The sequence below is a fragment of the Heptranchias perlo genome, chromosome 12 (genome assembly GCF_035084215.1).
Source record: "Heptranchias perlo isolate sHepPer1 chromosome 12, sHepPer1.hap1, whole genome shotgun sequence".
Classification (NCBI taxonomy): Eukaryota; Metazoa; Chordata; class Chondrichthyes; order Hexanchiformes; family Hexanchidae; genus Heptranchias; species Heptranchias perlo.
This window is the reverse complement of record NC_090336.1, coordinates 67,553,011-67,567,087: the sequence shown is the minus strand read 5'-3', so window position 1 is coordinate 67,567,087 and position 14,077 is coordinate 67,553,011. Positions and strand designations below refer to the sequence as shown.

Genomic DNA, 14,077 nt, shown 5'->3' with positions numbered 1-14,077 from the left:
TCCGCTCAAATATCGTACCGTATATCCGATGATACACTCTGGGAGAAAATACTGCAGCGATGCGGTGCCGGCGATGGTTGTTTGCATGTCGCCCTTCAAGGGAAATGTCCCGCCTCCAGTTGTTGCTGTAGCAATATATACACGCGCGTTGTCGTGGTAATATAGAACTGCAAGTTGCCGTTGTCGTGGTCGTTTCGAATCAGCACAAAGCAGGTGCACTCCCTGGAATGTCACACCTGCGTCCCAGAAAACAGGTCTCCTGGTCAAAGCAGTCCCGCCCCGCCCTGGGATTAACGTGACAATGGACAGGGCCCAGTCAGGGAGCAGCTTGAGAGACATCTTTCAATAGGCACTTCTGAAACATTAACGCCTTGTTTCTTTCGACAGTTTAACCAGCCTTTAACACGTCTTGTGTTTTTATTTCCCATTTCCAGCCAGCCAGCCCAGCCAGCCGAGCCAGCATCTGCAGTATTTTCTTTTGATTGGTCTTGCCTGCTGTGGAATGAACGTTTAAACACGAGCTGCTGATTGTCAGCACCTCACCTCTTTCTCAATTGGCCGTTGCAATCTCACTCACTCGCTGTGAGACACGTCACGTCACGTCACTAGTTTTCTTTAAAGCGGTTTCCTTCCACGGCAGTGAGTTAGTGACTGAGACTGACTGACGGAGGTCCGTTGAGACACCACCTTCTCCCATCTGATCGGTGGCCGACTGGCAAATTTACCAATCTGTCAAGCAATCCTAGCAAGAAAGGAAAAAACGGCAACTTCTTTAAACTGATCCACTGTTGCAATTAGAAACGGTGGCAAAAATGTGCCCAGAGTGGGAGAGAACGGCAGTGCTTCTAGACTGCTTTAGACACAGTCAGCCAGAGACCAAAGAGGGAGGGAAAACAGGAGCGGAGATCAATTCGCATCGAGCGCGTTATCGCTTCTCGGCCTTTTGGCGAAGATCAAGTGGTCAAGTGGGGGAAGGCAACCATTTGGAGCCTTCCTGCCATTGTATGCCGGGGGGATGCAGTCAGGGAGAAATCCCCTCGGGCAGAGTGTAGAGCTTTGGCTTGTAGAGCTTTGGCTTGATGTAATGTCACTGCAAGGAATCTGGAATGAATCTGTAAGGCAATAAGGCACCCCAGAGTGTCAGAAAAAAAAAAAAAAAAGTTTCTGTTCTTATCAGTTTAATATCTGATATGTCCCCTATCTGGGGACCAAATATTAAATTGATTTTTGGAACAGGGAGATGGAACAAGAGCTTGCTCCGTCCACTCCACGCATCGACCCAGTATTACAGTGTCTCTGGCAACGGTGCACCTCCCTGTGGGGAGATATTCAAAATGCTGAACGGATTTTTGGAGCCTGTATTATTACTCAGAATGCTGAGATATTGCAACTGTGGTTTTTTTGTTTACTCCTGGGATGGATGAGTGCCACTCCCTTTCTTCCTTTTCCCTCTTGCAGTTTTACCTTGGAGGGAAAGACGTCAGTCTCAGGTCACTTTTCAGGAAGCTGCAAGCCTGTGTATTGGGACGTGCCACCTTCCACAGACTTGGTCTCCTGACCTGAAACATTCAACTCCAGTTGTTGTGTGAAAAATTACTGCAGTTTTAAACTGGCAGTTCCAGAATTAATTGTTTCCAAGTCAGACATTTCCCGAAACAGAGAGCGCGAGAGAGACACAATGTTAACGTTCAAACTGCCACAAGCGAGAGGCGAAATAACTTCACGTTGCTGACTTTAAAAATGCGAGCAGACAGTGCGTGTGTGTTTGGAGGGAGTGCACTGTGAATGGCCACATTGGAAGCTGTGAGATCAAACTGTGCTGCTAACTGAGTGTTAAGGTGAGTAAAAGGCACTGGTTTGGGTGGAGCATTGCGCTCAGGATGGGAGATTTTCTTGAACGGTGCCAATTAATCTGCACCAGAAAATCATCCCCTGACCGGGATTCGAACCCGGGTCTCAACGAGTTTTAAATGTTGCGTCCTAACCACTAGACCACCAGGGGAGTTGCCCTCAATCCCCTGCAAACATATACAGAAGGCTGAACACATGGCTCCCTACAGTAGCAGCAGTGTCACCAGCAGAGGGCTTGAGTTGCCATTTCCACTTTGACACTCAGTCTTTTCACACTCAGTCAAATGGCAAACGTCTATTCAGGAGGTTATCGCTTCTCGGCTTTGGGACCGAATATTAAATTGAATTTTGCAACAGGGAGATGGAATAGGGGCTTGGCTCCGTCCACTCCACGCATCGACCCAGTATTGCAGTGTCTCTGGCAACGGTGCACCTCCCTGTGGGGAGATATTCAAAAGGAAAAACAGCTCTTTCCCAGCGTCTCTGTCCGTGTGTACGTATTATGACTGAGAATAAAGCTGATATATTGCACTTACTTTCTCAGCTCAGTGGTATTCTTTTCTTCTCCTGGGCTGAGTGCCGCTCGTTCGCTCGCTCGCTCGCTCGCTCGCACGCAGGCAGCGATTATAATTCAAACTGCAAAATAACTTAACTTTAAACAAGCAGGGTCTGAGTACAAATGAAAACTGCGCTCCTGGACTGGACGGACTGTCTGTTTGTCTCGGTGAGGAAAAGGCAGTGGTGGTGAGGGTGGAGCATTGCGCTCAGGAGGGGAGACTTTCTTTGAGTGGTGCCAATTAATCTGCACCAGAAAATCATCCCCCCGACCGGGATTGGAACCCGGGTCTCAACGATTTAAAAGGTTGCGTCCTCGACCACTGGGCCACCTGGGAACCGCCTGAGGAACCTGTCCGAGAGGCTGAGGACACGCACGCCTGCTCCACGAGCAGCAGCGACCAGCAGGGGGCCGACCGGCTGATCCTTCCCTTTCACAGGCAGGCTTCTGGCCCTCGATAAAACGCCAAAGGTGTTCAGAAGGAAGGCCTGGGGGGAGGGAGGGAGGGACGGCCATTGGAAATCAGCACAAAGCAGGTCCCCTGGAATCTCACACCTCCGACCCAGGAAACAGGTCTCCTGGTCAAAGCAGTCCAGCCATTAACGTGACAATGGACAGGGCCCCGGCAGCTTGAGACACATCTTTCTTTCGATATGCAAGTTCTTTTTAAAAAGGTTTCCTTCCACAGCAGCTCTGAGTGAGAGACTGACTGACATACGTACACACACACACACACACACACACACACACACAACACCGTCACCCATCCGATTGGTGGACCGCGGGGTCGACAATCTAACTTTTCGTTTCGATGCAGGGGAGAGCGCGAACGCAGTCCCCCACTACCACAAATTTTGCAGTCGAGTATCCCGCATTTGGGGACATCGCAGGCGTCAGCGCACACCCCAAGTGCAATGGGCTAGCCTCATCCTGGGAGATCCGCCTTCGGGATCACAGATTCTCCCCTGCCAGGTAAGTATGCCTTGGGTCGCCACACACTGCCACTAGACAGCATTCGCTACCTTTTACGATTGCAAGGGCAGGTTTTAAGAATCAAAACGTCCCTTCGCTCGCAACGTGCTGATGCTCTGAGAGATTAATTCCGCTCAAATATCGTACCGTATATCCGATGATACACTCTGGGAGAAAATACTGCAGCGATGCGGTGCCGGCGATGGTTGTTTGCATGTCGCCCTTCAAGGGAAATGTCCCGCCTCCAGTTGTTGCTGTAGCAATATATACACGCGCGTTGTCGTGGTAATATAGAACTGCAAGTTGCCGTTGTCGTGGTCGTTTCGAATCAGCACAAAGCAGGTGCACTCCCTGGAATGTCACACCTGCGTCCCAGAAAACAGGTCTCCTGGTCAAAGCAGTCCCGCCCCGCCCTGGGATTAACGTGACAATGGACAGGGCCCAGTCAGGGAGCAGCTTGAGAGACATCTTTCAATAGGCACTTCTGAAACATTAACGCCTTGTTTCTTTCGACAGTTTAACCAGCCTTTAACACGTCTTGTGTTTTTATTTCCCATTTCCAGCCAGCCAGCCCAGCCAGCCGAGCCAGCATCTGCAGTATTTTCTTTTGATTGGTCTTGCCTGCTGTGGAATGAACGTTTAAACACGAGCTGCTGATTGTCAGCACCTCACCTCTTTCTCAATTGGCCGTTGCAATCTCACTCACTCGCTGTGAGACACGTCACGTCACGTCACTAGTTTTCTTTAAAGCGGTTTCCTTCCACGGCAGTGAGTTAGTGACTGAGACTGACTGACGGAGGTCCGTTGAGACACCACCTTCTCCCATCTGATCGGTGGCCGACTGGCAAATTTACCAATCTGTCAAGCAATCCTAGCAAGAAAGGAAAAAACGGCAACTTCTTTAAACTGATCCACTGTTGCAATTAGAAACGGTGGCAAAAATGTGCCCAGAGTGGGAGAGAACGGCAGTGCTTCTAGACTGCTTTAGACACAGTCAGCCAGAGACCAAAGAGGGAGGGAAAACAGGAGCGGAGATCAATTCGCATCGAGCGCGTTATCGCTTCTCGGCCTTTTGGCGAAGATCAAGTGGTCAAGTGGGGGAAGGCAACCATTTGGAGCCTTCCTGCCATTGTATGCCGGGGGGATGCAGTCAGGGAGAAATCCCCTCGGGCAGAGTGTAGAGCTTTGGCTTGTAGAGCTTTGGCTTGATGTAATGTCACTGCAAGGAATCTGGAATGAATCTGTAAGGCAATAAGGCACCCCAGAGTGTCAGAAAAAAAAAAAAAAAAGTTTCTGTTCTTATCAGTTTAATATCTGATATGTCCCCTATCTGGGGACCAAATATTAAATTGATTTTTGGAACAGGGAGATGGAACAAGAGCTTGCTCCGTCCACTCCACGCATCGACCCAGTATTACAGTGTCTCTGGCAACGGTGCACCTCCCTGTGGGGAGATATTCAAAATGCTGAACGGATTTTTGGAGCCTGTATTATTACTCAGAATGCTGAGATATTGCAACTGTGGTTTTTTTGTTTACTCCTGGGATGGATGAGTGCCACTCCCTTTCTTCCTTTTCCCTCTTGCAGTTTTACCTTGGAGGGAAAGACGTCAGTCTCAGGTCACTTTTCAGGAAGCTGCAAGCCTGTGTATTGGGACGTGCCACCTTCCACAGACTTGGTCTCCTGACCTGAAACATTCAACTCCAGTTGTTGTGTGAAAAATTACTGCAGTTTTAAACTGGCAGTTCCAGAATTAATTGTTTCCAAGTCAGACATTTCCCGAAACAGAGAGCGCGAGAGAGACACAATGTTAACGTTCAAACTGCCACAAGCGAGAGGCGAAATAACTTCACGTTGCTGACTTTAAAAATGCGAGCAGACAGTGCGTGTGTGTTTGGAGGGAGTGCACTGTGAATGGCCACATTGGAAGCTGTGAGATCAAACTGTGCTGCTAACTGAGTGTTAAGGTGAGTAAAAGGCACTGGTTTGGGTGGAGCATTGCGCTCAGGATGGGAGATTTTCTTGAACGGTGCCAATTAATCTGCACCAGAAAATCATCCCCTGACCGGGATTCGAACCCGGGTCTCAACGAGTTTTAAATGTTGCGTCCTAACCACTAGACCACCAGGGGAGTTGCCCTCAATCCCCTGCAAACATATACAGAAGGCTGAACACATGGCTCCCTACAGTAGCAGCAGTGTCACCAGCAGAGGGCTTGAGTTGCCATTTCCACTTTGACACTCAGTCTTTTCACACTCAGTCAAATGGCAAACGTCTATTCAGGAGGTTATCGCTTCTCGGCTTTGGGACCGAATATTAAATTGAATTTTGCAACAGGGAGATGGAATAGGGGCTTGGCTCCGTCCACTCCACGCATCGACCCAGTATTGCAGTGTCTCTGGCAACGGTGCACCTCCCTGTGGGGAGATATTCAAAAGGAAAAACAGCTCTTTCCCAGCGTCTCTGTCCGTGTGTACGTATTATGACTGAGAATAAAGCTGATATATTGCACTTACTTTCTCAGCTCAGTGGTATTCTTTTCTTCTCCTGGGCTGAGTGCCGCTCGTTCGCTCGCTCGCTCGCTCGCTCGCACGCAGGCAGCGATTATAATTCAAACTGCAAAATAACTTAACTTTAAACAAGCAGGGTCTGAGTACAAATGAAAACTGCGCTCCTGGACTGGACGGACTGTCTGTTTGTCTCGGTGAGGAAAAGGCAGTGGTGGTGAGGGTGGAGCATTGCGCTCAGGAGGGGAGACTTTCTTTGAGTGGTGCCAATTAATCTGCACCAGAAAATCATCCCCCCGACCGGGATTGGAACCCGGGTCTCAACGATTTAAAAGGTTGCGTCCTCGACCACTGGGCCACCTGGGAACCGCCTGAGGAACCTGTCCGAGAGGCTGAGGACACGCACGCCTGCTCCACGAGCAGCAGCGACCAGCAGGGGGCCGACCGGCTGATCCTTCCCTTTCACAGGCAGGCTTCTGGCCCTCGATAAAACGCCAAAGGTGTTCAGAAGGAAGGCCTGGGGGGAGGGAGGGAGGGACGGCCATTGGAAATCAGCACAAAGCAGGTCCCCTGGAATCTCACACCTCCGACCCAGGAAACAGGTCTCCTGGTCAAAGCAGTCCAGCCATTAACGTGACAATGGACAGGGCCCCGGCAGCTTGAGACACATCTTTCTTTCGATATGCAAGTTCTTTTTAAAAAGGTTTCCTTCCACAGCAGCTCTGAGTGAGAGACTGACTGACATACGTACACACACACACACACACACACACACACACACAACACCGTCACCCATCCGATTGGTGGACCGCGGGGTCGACAATCTAACTTTTCGTTTCGATGCAGGGGAGAGCGCGAACGCAGTCCCCCACTACCACAAATTTTGCAGTCGAGTATCCCGCATTTGGGGACATCGCAGGCGTCAGCGCACACCCCAAGTGCAATGGGCTAGCCTCATCCTGGGAGATCCGCCTTCGGGATCACAGATTCTCCCCTGCCAGGTAAGTATGCCTTGGGTCGCCACACACTGCCACTAGACAGCATTCGCTACCTTTTACGATTGCAAGGGCAGGTTTTAAGAATCAAAACGTCCCTTCGCTCGCAACGTGCTGATGCTCTGAGAGATTAATTCCGCTCAAATATCGTACCGTATATCCGATGATACACTCTGGGAGAAAATACTGCAGCGATGCGGTGCCGGCGATGGTTGTTTGCATGTCGCCCTTCAAGGGAAATGTCCCGCCTCCAGTTGTTGCTGTAGCAATATATACACGCGCGTTGTCGTGGTAATATAGAACTGCAAGTTGCCGTTGTCGTGGTCGTTTCGAATCAGCACAAAGCAGGTGCACTCCCTGGAATGTCACACCTGCGTCCCAGAAAACAGGTCTCCTGGTCAAAGCAGTCCCGCCCCGCCCTGGGATTAACGTGACAATGGACAGGGCCCAGTCAGGGAGCAGCTTGAGAGACATCTTTCAATAGGCACTTCTGAAACATTAACGCCTTGTTTCTTTCGACAGTTTAACCAGCCTTTAACACGTCTTGTGTTTTTATTTCCCATTTCCAGCCAGCCAGCCCAGCCAGCCGAGCCAGCATCTGCAGTATTTTCTTTTGATTGGTCTTGCCTGCTGTGGAATGAACGTTTAAACACGAGCTGCTGATTGTCAGCACCTCACCTCTTTCTCAATTGGCCGTTGCAATCTCACTCACTCGCTGTGAGACACGTCACGTCACGTCACTAGTTTTCTTTAAAGCGGTTTCCTTCCACGGCAGTGAGTTAGTGACTGAGACTGACTGACGGAGGTCCGTTGAGACACCACCTTCTCCCATCTGATCGGTGGCCGACTGGCAAATTTACCAATCTGTCAAGCAATCCTAGCAAGAAAGGAAAAAACGGCAACTTCTTTAAACTGATCCACTGTTGCAATTAGAAACGGTGGCAAAAATGTGCCCAGAGTGGGAGAGAACGGCAGTGCTTCTAGACTGCTTTAGACACAGTCAGCCAGAGACCAAAGAGGGAGGGAAAACAGGAGCGGAGATCAATTCGCATCGAGCGCGTTATCGCTTCTCGGCCTTTTGGCGAAGATCAAGTGGTCAAGTGGGGGAAGGCAACCATTTGGAGCCTTCCTGCCATTGTATGCCGGGGGGATGCAGTCAGGGAGAAATCCCCTCGGGCAGAGTGTAGAGCTTTGGCTTGTAGAGCTTTGGCTTGATGTAATGTCACTGCAAGGAATCTGGAATGAATCTGTAAGGCAATAAGGCACCCCAGAGTGTCAGAAAAAAAAAAAAAAAAGTTTCTGTTCTTATCAGTTTAATATCTGATATGTCCCCTATCTGGGGACCAAATATTAAATTGATTTTTGGAACAGGGAGATGGAACAAGAGCTTGCTCCGTCCACTCCACGCATCGACCCAGTATTACAGTGTCTCTGGCAACGGTGCACCTCCCTGTGGGGAGATATTCAAAATGCTGAACGGATTTTTGGAGCCTGTATTATTACTCAGAATGCTGAGATATTGCAACTGTGGTTTTTTTGTTTACTCCTGGGATGGATGAGTGCCACTCCCTTTCTTCCTTTTCCCTCTTGCAGTTTTACCTTGGAGGGAAAGACGTCAGTCTCAGGTCACTTTTCAGGAAGCTGCAAGCCTGTGTATTGGGACGTGCCACCTTCCACAGACTTGGTCTCCTGACCTGAAACATTCAACTCCAGTTGTTGTGTGAAAAATTACTGCAGTTTTAAACTGGCAGTTCCAGAATTAATTGTTTCCAAGTCAGACATTTCCCGAAACAGAGAGCGCGAGAGAGACACAATGTTAACGTTCAAACTGCCACAAGCGAGAGGCGAAATAACTTCACGTTGCTGACTTTAAAAATGCGAGCAGACAGTGCGTGTGTGTTTGGAGGGAGTGCACTGTGAATGGCCACATTGGAAGCTGTGAGATCAAACTGTGCTGCTAACTGAGTGTTAAGGTGAGTAAAAGGCACTGGTTTGGGTGGAGCATTGCGCTCAGGATGGGAGATTTTCTTGAACGGTGCCAATTAATCTGCACCAGAAAATCATCCCCTGACCGGGATTCGAACCCGGGTCTCAACGAGTTTTAAATGTTGCGTCCTAACCACTAGACCACCAGGGGAGTTGCCCTCAATCCCCTGCAAACATATACAGAAGGCTGAACACATGGCTCCCTACAGTAGCAGCAGTGTCACCAGCAGAGGGCTTGAGTTGCCATTTCCACTTTGACACTCAGTCTTTTCACACTCAGTCAAATGGCAAACGTCTATTCAGGAGGTTATCGCTTCTCGGCTTTGGGACCGAATATTAAATTGAATTTTGCAACAGGGAGATGGAATAGGGGCTTGGCTCCGTCCACTCCACGCATCGACCCAGTATTGCAGTGTCTCTGGCAACGGTGCACCTCCCTGTGGGGAGATATTCAAAAGGAAAAACAGCTCTTTCCCAGCGTCTCTGTCCGTGTGTACGTATTATGACTGAGAATAAAGCTGATATATTGCACTTACTTTCTCAGCTCAGTGGTATTCTTTTCTTCTCCTGGGCTGAGTGCCGCTCGTTCGCTCGCTCGCTCGCTCGCTCGCACGCAGGCAGCGATTATAATTCAAACTGCAAAATAACTTAACTTTAAACAAGCAGGGTCTGAGTACAAATGAAAACTGCGCTCCTGGACTGGACGGACTGTCTGTTTGTCTCGGTGAGGAAAAGGCAGTGGTGGTGAGGGTGGAGCATTGCGCTCAGGAGGGGAGACTTTCTTTGAGTGGTGCCAATTAATCTGCACCAGAAAATCATCCCCCCGACCGGGATTGGAACCCGGGTCTCAACGATTTAAAAGGTTGCGTCCTCGACCACTGGGCCACCTGGGAACCGCCTGAGGAACCTGTCCGAGAGGCTGAGGACACGCACGCCTGCTCCACGAGCAGCAGCGACCAGCAGGGGGCCGACCGGCTGATCCTTCCCTTTCACAGGCAGGCTTCTGGCCCTCGATAAAACGCCAAAGGTGTTCAGAAGGAAGGCCTGGGGGGAGGGAGGGAGGGACGGCCATTGGAAATCAGCACAAAGCAGGTCCCCTGGAATCTCACACCTCCGACCCAGGAAACAGGTCTCCTGGTCAAAGCAGTCCAGCCATTAACGTGACAATGGACAGGGCCCCGGCAGCTTGAGACACATCTTTCTTTCGATATGCAAGTTCTTTTTAAAAAGGTTTCCTTCCACAGCAGCTCTGAGTGAGAGACTGACTGACATACGTACACACACACACACACACACACACACACACACAACACCGTCACCCATCCGATTGGTGGACCGCGGGGTCGACAATCTAACTTTTCGTTTCGATGCAGGGGAGAGCGCGAACGCAGTCCCCCACTACCACAAATTTTGCAGTCGAGTATCCCGCATTTGGGGACATCGCAGGCGTCAGCGCACACCCCAAGTGCAATGGGCTAGCCTCATCCTGGGAGATCCGCCTTCGGGATCACAGATTCTCCCCTGCCAGGTAAGTATGCCTTGGGTCGCCACACACTGCCACTAGACAGCATTCGCTACCTTTTACGATTGCAAGGGCAGGTTTTAAGAATCAAAACGTCCCTTCGCTCGCAACGTGCTGATGCTCTGAGAGATTAATTCCGCTCAAATATCGTACCGTATATCCGATGATACACTCTGGGAGAAAATACTGCAGCGATGCGGTGCCGGCGATGGTTGTTTGCATGTCGCCCTTCAAGGGAAATGTCCCGCCTCCAGTTGTTGCTGTAGCAATATATACACGCGCGTTGTCGTGGTAATATAGAACTGCAAGTTGCCGTTGTCGTGGTCGTTTCGAATCAGCACAAAGCAGGTGCACTCCCTGGAATGTCACACCTGCGTCCCAGAAAACAGGTCTCCTGGTCAAAGCAGTCCCGCCCCGCCCTGGGATTAACGTGACAATGGACAGGGCCCAGTCAGGGAGCAGCTTGAGAGACATCTTTCAATAGGCACTTCTGAAACATTAACGCCTTGTTTCTTTCGACAGTTTAACCAGCCTTTAACACGTCTTGTGTTTTTATTTCCCATTTCCAGCCAGCCAGCCCAGCCAGCCGAGCCAGCATCTGCAGTATTTTCTTTTGATTGGTCTTGCCTGCTGTGGAATGAACGTTTAAACACGAGCTGCTGATTGTCAGCACCTCACCTCTTTCTCAATTGGCCGTTGCAATCTCACTCACTCGCTGTGAGACACGTCACGTCACGTCACTAGTTTTCTTTAAAGCGGTTTCCTTCCACGGCAGTGAGTTAGTGACTGAGACTGACTGACGGAGGTCCGTTGAGACACCACCTTCTCCCATCTGATCGGTGGCCGACTGGCAAATTTACCAATCTGTCAAGCAATCCTAGCAAGAAAGGAAAAAACGGCAACTTCTTTAAACTGATCCACTGTTGCAATTAGAAACGGTGGCAAAAATGTGCCCAGAGTGGGAGAGAACGGCAGTGCTTCTAGACTGCTTTAGACACAGTCAGCCAGAGACCAAAGAGGGAGGGAAAACAGGAGCGGAGATCAATTCGCATCGAGCGCGTTATCGCTTCTCGGCCTTTTGGCGAAGATCAAGTGGTCAAGTGGGGGAAGGCAACCATTTGGAGCCTTCCTGCCATTGTATGCCGGGGGGATGCAGTCAGGGAGAAATCCCCTCGGGCAGAGTGTAGAGCTTTGGCTTGTAGAGCTTTGGCTTGATGTAATGTCACTGCAAGGAATCTGGAATGAATCTGTAAGGCAATAAGGCACCCCAGAGTGTCAGAAAAAAAAAAAAAAAAGTTTCTGTTCTTATCAGTTTAATATCTGATATGTCCCCTATCTGGGGACCAAATATTAAATTGATTTTTGGAACAGGGAGATGGAACAAGAGCTTGCTCCGTCCACTCCACGCATCGACCCAGTATTACAGTGTCTCTGGCAACGGTGCACCTCCCTGTGGGGAGATATTCAAAATGCTGAACGGATTTTTGGAGCCTGTATTATTACTCAGAATGCTGAGATATTGCAACTGTGGTTTTTTTGTTTACTCCTGGGATGGATGAGTGCCACTCCCTTTCTTCCTTTTCCCTCTTGCAGTTTTACCTTGGAGGGAAAGACGTCAGTCTCAGGTCACTTTTCAGGAAGCTGCAAGCCTGTGTATTGGGACGTGCCACCTTCCACAGACTTGGTCTCCTGACCTGAAACATTCAACTCCAGTTGTTGTGTGAAAAATTACTGCAGTTTTAAACTGGCAGTTCCAGAATTAATTGTTTCCAAGTCAGACATTTCCCGAAACAGAGAGCGCGAGAGAGACACAATGTTAACGTTCAAACTGCCACAAGCGAGAGGCGAAATAACTTCACGTTGCTGACTTTAAAAATGCGAGCAGACAGTGCGTGTGTGTTTGGAGGGAGTGCACTGTGAATGGCCACATTGGAAGCTGTGAGATCAAACTGTGCTGCTAACTGAGTGTTAAGGTGAGTAAAAGGCACTGGTTTGGGTGGAGCATTGCGCTCAGGATGGGAGATTTTCTTGAACGGTGCCAATTAATCTGCACCAGAAAATCATCCCCTGACCGGGATTCGAACCCGGGTCTCAACGAGTTTTAAATGTTGCGTCCTAACCACTAGACCACCAGGGGAGTTGCCCTCAATCCCCTGCAAACATATACAGAAGGCTGAACACATGGCTCCCTACAGTAGCAGCAGTGTCACCAGCAGAGGGCTTGAGTTGCCATTTCCACTTTGACACTCAGTCTTTTCACACTCAGTCAAATGGCAAACGTCTATTCAGGAGGTTATCGCTTCTCGGCTTTGGGACCGAATATTAAATTGAATTTTGCAACAGGGAGATGGAATAGGGGCTTGGCTCCGTCCACTCCACGCATCGACCCAGTATTGCAGTGTCTCTGGCAACGGTGCACCTCCCTGTGGGGAGATATTCAAAAGGAAAAACAGCTCTTTCCCAGCGTCTCTGTCCGTGTGTACGTATTATGACTGAGAATAAAGCTGATATATTGCACTTACTTTCTCAGCTCAGTGGTATTCTTTTCTTCTCCTGGGCTGAGTGCCGCTCGTTCGCTCGCTCGCTCGCTCGCTCGCACGCAGGCAGCGATTATAATTCAAACTGCAAAATAACTTAACTTTAAACAAGCAGGGTCTGAGTACAAATGAAAACTGCGCTCCTGGACTGGACGGACTGTCTGTTTGTCTCGGTGAGGAAAAGGCAGTGGTGGTGAGGGTGGAGCATTGCGCTCAGGAGGGGAGACTTTCTTTGAGTGGTGCCAATTAATCTGCACCAGAAAATCATCCCCCCGACCGGGATTGGAACCCGGGTCTCAACGATTTAAAAGGTTGCGTCCTCGACCACTGGGCCACCTGGGAACCGCCTGAGGAACCTGTCCGAGAGGCTGAGGACACGCACGCCTGCTCCACGAGCAGCAGCGACCAGCAGGGGGCCGACCGGCTGATCCTTCCCTTTCACAGGCAGGCTTCTGGCCCTCGATAAAACGCCAAAGGTGTTCAGAAGGAAGGCCTGGGGGGAGGGAGGGAGGGACGGCCATTGGAAATCAGCACAAAGCAGGTCCCCTGGAATCTCACACCTCCGACCCAGGAAACAGGTCTCCTGGTCAAAGCAGTCCAGCCATTAACGTGACAATGGACAGGGCCCCGGCAGCTTGAGACACATCTTTCTTTCGATATGCAAGTTCTTTTTAAAAAGGTTTCCTTCCACAGCAGCTCTGAGTGAGAGACTGACTGACATACGTACACACACACACACACACACACACACACACACAACACCGTCACCCATCCGATTGGTGGACCGCGGGGTCGACAATCTAACTTTTCGTTTCGATGCAGGGGAGAGCGCGAACGCAGTCCCCCACTACCACAAATTTTGCAGTCGAGTATCCCGCATTTGGGGACATCGCAGGCGTCAGCGCACACCCCAAGTGCAATGGGCTAGCCTCATCCTGGGAGATCCGCCTTCGGGATCACAGATTCTCCCCTGCCAGGTAAGTATGCCTTGGGTCGCCACACACTGCCACTAGACAGCATTCGCTACCTTTTACGATTGCAAGGGCAGGTTTTAAGAATCAAAACGTCCCTTCGCTCGCAACGTGCTGATGCTCTGAGAGATTAATTCCGCTCAAATATCGTACCGTATATCCGATGATACACTCTGGGAG

General features: G+C 50.1%; 4 non-coding genes and 8 pseudogenes across 4 annotated transcripts; 8 read left to right on the top strand and 4 right to left on the bottom strand.

Annotated features, from left to right (window-relative positions):
* Nucleotides 1-1,110: 1,110 nt before the first annotated feature.
* Nucleotides 1,111-1,316, top strand: LOC137328849 (U2 spliceosomal RNA; annotated as a pseudogene).
* An 844-nt stretch (nucleotides 1,317-2,160) lies between these two features.
* Nucleotides 2,161-2,289, top strand: LOC137330292 (U2 spliceosomal RNA; annotated as a pseudogene).
* A 932-nt stretch (nucleotides 2,290-3,221) lies between these two features.
* On the bottom strand, nucleotides 3,222-3,387 carry LOC137329126 (U1 spliceosomal RNA). Its single transcript, XR_010964895.1, has one exon. It is a non-coding gene; the product is annotated as a U1 spliceosomal RNA (small nuclear RNA).
* A 1,231-nt stretch (nucleotides 3,388-4,618) lies between these two features.
* LOC137328848 (U2 spliceosomal RNA) lies at nucleotides 4,619-4,824 on the top strand (annotated as a pseudogene).
* Nucleotides 4,825-5,668: 844 nt separating this feature from the next.
* LOC137330291 (U2 spliceosomal RNA) lies at nucleotides 5,669-5,797 on the top strand (annotated as a pseudogene).
* A 932-nt stretch (nucleotides 5,798-6,729) lies between these two features.
* LOC137329009 (U1 spliceosomal RNA) lies at nucleotides 6,730-6,895 on the bottom strand. The gene has a single exon (XR_010964884.1). It is a non-coding gene; the product is annotated as a U1 spliceosomal RNA (small nuclear RNA).
* A 1,231-nt stretch (nucleotides 6,896-8,126) lies between these two features.
* Nucleotides 8,127-8,332, top strand: LOC137328847 (U2 spliceosomal RNA; annotated as a pseudogene).
* An 844-nt stretch (nucleotides 8,333-9,176) lies between these two features.
* On the top strand, nucleotides 9,177-9,305 carry LOC137330290 (U2 spliceosomal RNA; annotated as a pseudogene).
* Nucleotides 9,306-10,237: 932 nt separating this feature from the next.
* On the bottom strand, nucleotides 10,238-10,403 carry LOC137328892 (U1 spliceosomal RNA). Its single transcript, XR_010964867.1, has one exon. It is a non-coding gene; the product is annotated as a U1 spliceosomal RNA (small nuclear RNA).
* Nucleotides 10,404-11,634: 1,231 nt separating this feature from the next.
* Nucleotides 11,635-11,840, top strand: LOC137328846 (U2 spliceosomal RNA; annotated as a pseudogene).
* Nucleotides 11,841-12,684: 844 nt separating this feature from the next.
* LOC137330289 (U2 spliceosomal RNA) lies at nucleotides 12,685-12,813 on the top strand (annotated as a pseudogene).
* A 932-nt stretch (nucleotides 12,814-13,745) lies between these two features.
* Nucleotides 13,746-13,911, bottom strand: LOC137328775 (U1 spliceosomal RNA). Its single transcript, XR_010964856.1, has one exon. It is a non-coding gene; the product is annotated as a U1 spliceosomal RNA (small nuclear RNA).
* Between the last annotated feature and the right edge of the window lie 166 nt (nucleotides 13,912-14,077).